Genomic DNA, 6,000 nt, shown 5'->3' on the forward strand with positions numbered 1-6,000 from the left:
AATTTCAATTAAAAAATTTAACAAACATAACTAAATAAATCTATTATATTACGAAATTAAACAACTTGATTTATATTTATCTCTTAATTTTTTTAATTTTGCTTTTAGTTATTATAATTATTGATTTATTTAATTAGATACGTAATTGCATAAGTTTTTTTTATTTATTTACAATTATAACTTTTTTATATAAAAAACACGTTAATATATATATTTTTTAAAAAAAGACTACAATCCACAGCAAAAACATGTTTCGAATAAATTAGCTAGAACGTGAAATGATATGATTTAGGAATGGCTTGGGTTGCCATACGCTAATGATTAAGCAAGCTGGTACGGTGGACTTGTATACAAATTTGATCACGGGCTCCATTTATAACATTGAAATTATCAAATTCCAATTACCAATTATTTAATTAAGCAATGAGCTCTCCTTTACAATCAAAGAACAATCAAGTTCAAGTTCTATATGCTATTAACTCCTCTCTTTGTTTTAAAAAAGAAACTTATCAGAATACAGCATCGTTTATATAAGATCCTTGTAGATCTAGCGTTTACACATTATAACTCGAGACACAGTCATGAGATTGCTCGGGAGATCTTGAAAACGTGAAGTAGAGTGTCCCTAGAGTTGACAAATGGGTGTTTAGCGTGGGACTCCTCTTCTAAAGATATTATTGATTGAGATTTCACGCTCAGCATTTTCCTGTCAACCCAAGAAATACAAAAAGAAAAAGGTAAAGGGTTGAAGGAGATGGCTAATTTCACATCCTTTAAAGATTTTAAAATCCAGAGCTGGGCTGGTTGCTATAAGCACCAGCCTACCCTCAACCTATGCTCTCCCTTTATTTGATTGATGTATGCAATAGCTTTTCAAGTGGACGGTGACTACAAATCCACTTACACCTCTTCCCTCTATTTGTGCTTTTAAAATACTTGCCAGCAGTGTCCATACTCTACGTGGATGTGATTAATTAATTAGTCACGTATTTTAATTTTAATTTTGTGAAATGGAAAAATATAAATATTCTGGAGACGGGGTGGGTATTTATATCTATATAGTATTGGGCTTGTTTGTGAACTTTTTATATACACGAACAGCTTAATTACACCAGTGCATGAACAGACGAGGATGATTACATTGGCCGGCGGCTTCGAAACTTTGGAATATAATTATAACAGGAAGAGGCTTCAATTGGATAATGCCTTGTGACTTGGATGACCTTTAATGTTAATGGCAAGGCTTTTTGCAAGGTGATCACTATCTTAGAGAATAATATAAATCATATCCTGGAACCTTATCTAAAAGAGCTTAAGCTTTTAGGTGAGATGGTTCTTTGACATGGTATCAGAGCCTTGATGATCAAGCGGTCACGAGTTCGAGTCTCACCATCCTTATTTTATTTGATAAAAATTAAGCACAAGATAAAGTGGGCATGTGCAAGTTTCAAGCCCAAAGGGCTTTCACTTGAGGGGGTGTGTTAGAGAATAATATAAATCATATCCTGGGACCTCACCTAAAAGCTTAAGCTATTGGGTTGAGATGATTCTTTGACACATTATCAGTTCGGAAGATTTGTTTGGTGTGGTTTTATATTCAACATTATTTAGGCTCTTTGAAATACCAGGAACAAATTGATGTTTAATGAAAACAGCTTATTTGGGAGGATATTTTGTGGTATATTTATTCTATTTTGTTGTAAAGTGGATCGGGAATCTGAATAATCCATTCTAATATACAGATACTGATTTATATAAAAATCATGAATATATCTCGTCTTAGACTACAATGATTTGATTCTTGATGGTTTATGCTGTTGACATTCCAGCAGTCATGAGGATCTATTTTTTATATGTTTTTATTTTTTTGTTTTGGCTATAACATATGTAGCTAAAGCCTTTGGTTTTTATTTTATTTTTACATATGAATTCTTAATTTTATATAAAAAAGGAAAAATAAAAAGATGAAGATGATTACAGGATTAAAAAAGAATAACATTTGTTCATCTTTAGAAATAACGAGGCTTAGACTATTACTTGTATGATAATGAATTGAAAAGTATACAAAGAATTTCGAGCAATATATTCTGTGTATCCTGGAATTCTCTCCCCCTCTCGATTTTCTTTGAAACTTGTCTCGGAGAATTATCTAGATTTTTATTTCTTCGGAGATTTTCAGAATTTTTTACCAGGATTTGTTCAGGAAATTCAGATAATCAATTATTTTTCTTAATAGCACTTGCCCCTAGTCACCATCAAGTGATATTCCTTCGAAACAGAACACAGCTTAACTAAACATATTATTTTAAACCGAAAACAACTACGAGAAAAAAAGTCTTACAGCACCAGCAACAATTCCACCACCAGATCTTGGTGTTTGCAGTCAATATCAGCCACATAAAAGCACTGGGAGCGTAGTTGTTCTAACTTTGAAGCATTGGAAAAAGGTTAAGCTTTTCTTTTTGTAACCAAAGCAAAAATAGCGAGACCCGTAATATTAAGTGATGGGTTATTTTAACCAGGTAGGTGGTGATATACTGATAAAAATTTAGGATTAAAATATTTGTTTTTTTTTTGTAATTTCAGGTTCGAATCCTGTGATTGTGCATATAATGACCACTAGAGGCTTATATGGTCGTTAATTTTAGGGTCATAGGATTAATCGAGTTGCGCATAAGCTGACCTGAACACCTACATTAAACTAAAAAAAAGATTTGATGTTTTTTAAAATATTTTTTATTTTAAAATAATATATTTTTTTATTTTTAAAAAATTATTTTTAATATTAGTATATTAAAATAATTTAAAAAGACAAAAAAATTTAATTTGAAGTAAGAAAAAAATTTTAAAAAATTAATTTTTTTATAAATATAAAAATAAATAGGCGTCAATTCAAGTAGGGTAAAACGTCCAAATAGGAGGGCAAGTATTCGGTGAGTGGCTGGTTTTCATCTGCCGGATAGGTTAAACTAACGCGTTGCAAGTTTTTCATGTGGTGACTCCAAGTTCACTCAAGGTGTTTATTGTCTTGCATATAAAAAAAGATTAAACAAATTATTAATTAATGGAAACCGTGTTGGTCAACCATACCCGGTAACATAAAACACGTGAAGCACATGGTAGATTATTTAATTAAAAAAAATGTCAAATACATACCTGATTCTTTCACCCAAAAACCTAGAAAAACTCATTTCCATAGCGTATTTGATAGTGCTATGTGTATTATTTTTATAAATGTATCTTTTAATTTAAAAAATATTAAAAAATATATTTTTATATTTTTTACATTAACACATAAAAAATACTGAAAAACAACTACAAATATATTTATTTTATTTTATTTTTAAATACAAATATTTAAAAAAATAAATTGAAACACATATCACCGAACCCAACAAAGCCGAAACTACTTAGGATTGTAACCAGAGCCCAAGGGAAATTGAGAATTAGATTGCGGGGATGCTTTGATTTAGGAATTAGTTGATGTTTGAACATCCATGGAATCCTTTGAAGAGATGCAGAAATAAAGCAAGTGGATGTGATTTTATATAGCATTTATAATTATGCATCGACATTAATTGCTCGTTAAATATTTTTCAGCTCTCATACACAGGTAGGTGATGTTTAATTTGATCTGCAGGGAATCATTCCCGTCGAGTATAACAATGGCAGAGAGCATAAGTTTGTAATTTGGTACCATACATAGACCCAAAGATGTAATATTATAGTCGAAAATATAATATTCAACAGCAGATCAAGGGCTGGATTCAATATCAAATTCGGAGCAGCTCCGTTCTAAATCTAAGCCGAGAGAGTCACGTTCCTCTCGACAAGATAGGAAAGGAGAGAGGGTTAAGAGCCACTCTAATCTCAAGTATTTCACTTCAAACTTCTTGGATGGTGACATTGTGATGTTAATTAAAAAAAATCGGGATCATTTTTATGGACTCATTTTTAAATTGTGTATCCAATCTATGATTATGAAATGAATAAAATTAACTTGACCAATGATTTTTTTTTTCTCGTTTTATTGAAGGACTGTAGGTGAAATGTTCGAATTTTTATAGTTAATTCATTCAAATCAGGCAAAACACTTATTTGAATGTTTAATCATGGACTAGTTTGATTGATGACTTGATTTATAAAAAAAAATATAAAAGTTTATACAGTTCCGGTCGAGTCATTAAAACATGGGTCCATTTGATTCCAGAGAACATAGAATAACACTACAAAATGAACATCATGTCGGAGTTAATTTATAAAATATGCGGTGAGTTTTTCAAATTCAAATCATATGTGAGGTTCGTTCGTATTCAAGGTTAATATCATATTGAATTTTGTGATATAGCATAAATATTTTAATATTAAATATTAACATGTTTTAAAAACCACTTAAAAACTAATAATAAAATATTTGAATGGTGGAAGTTTCAAAATCAAAATAGTTTTATGGAATATGTTATAAGCATGTGGGTTCACGGGTTTGGATTTAAGTTTGATTAATGAAAAATATCTTTTACTATTAAATCACTGTTTGATTAATAATTTATTTATAGTTTCTCAAATATATCAGCACATAAATCAATACATTAATTATGTTATGTGAATGAATGTATTCAATGTGAAATATGAACATTCATGAATATGTTTCATGAATTTCAATATTCATTAATTGTATCTATGAATATTCATGGACTTGAATATTTATTAATTGTTTAGTGAATTATAAATATCTATAAATTATAAAAAAATTCATGAACTATGAACGTTCATGATGAATTATAAGTAGTTCATGAACTATAAATATTGATATTTTAGTATTCAAGTAAATATGGACAAGAGAGAAGATACTAGGAATTTTAAGGGGTTTTTTTTCTTAGTTGTTGGTCTTTCTAAAAACATGTTCTTTTATTTTTTTTTCTTATTATATAGTTTAGGTTTGATAATTGTAGAAAAATATTAAGTATTATTTATTTGAGTTTGTAAAACGTTATTTAACAGTGCATCTAAATAAAAAAAATTGCTGAAATACTAAAAATAAAATTATTGAGGAAAATCATTTTACACCTAACAATGTCAAAGAAAGCATACAAAACAAAAAAATTAATCATAACCACAAAAAGTTTTTAGATTGTATTTCGACTTTAACCAGCAATCACTTTAAACGAGTCCAGTTGACTTGTTTAGTTTGCATTATATAATTGTTCTTCTTATATGTTTTTTTTACAAGTTTATATATTTACTTAATATACCATTTGTTTATAAATTAAATAAACAGGCTGACTTATCTAATTATCTGAATTTTCGACAACGCATCAATTCCAACTCCACAAGTGAATTGTGTTGTCTGACAATATAATCGTTGTTTTATATTTCAAAGACGTCCCATCTAGACACTAAAACCCAATATTGTTTCCTTGAAAATATTCGCGAGGAAGAACAATTAATTTTATCGTCGCCTCGACTTTTTTTATTCTATGATAGAATGTATGAGATTAAATCTTTTGTTTTTACATTAAATTGATGTATTTAAAAAAAACTTAAATTTCTTTAATTATTGATCTTCAATTTTATATTAATACTACCAATTACCATTTTAATCCTTGTTTCACTCCATTTATATTTATTAATATTAACAAAACACTAGCCGTAGCCACATCCTTAAAATATTATTTATTTTAATTGTATTTTGGTTTGTTATTTTAAAAACTCTATTTTATATATTTTTTTATGTTGGTTTATATACAAGTTTCTTAGATTTTTTTTAATTTCAACTCTCAACACTAAAATTATTAAAAATGAGGTTTTATTTTTTATTTTTATATGAATTTGTCATGGTCTCGTAATACAGATTGCAAGTTTAACAGATTAACTCGAGTTATTTTTTTATAATCAATTTTATTTAGATTTTATCATTCAATAATGGGTTTGTTGGAAACTGAGTTTTATATTTTTTTATTTAGTTTTTATAAAATTATCCTAATCTCATGACTCGAGTTG

The sequence above is a fragment of the Populus nigra genome, chromosome 4 (genome assembly GCF_951802175.1).
Source record: "Populus nigra chromosome 4, ddPopNigr1.1, whole genome shotgun sequence".
Classification (NCBI taxonomy): domain Eukaryota; kingdom Viridiplantae; phylum Streptophyta; class Magnoliopsida; order Malpighiales; family Salicaceae; genus Populus; species Populus nigra.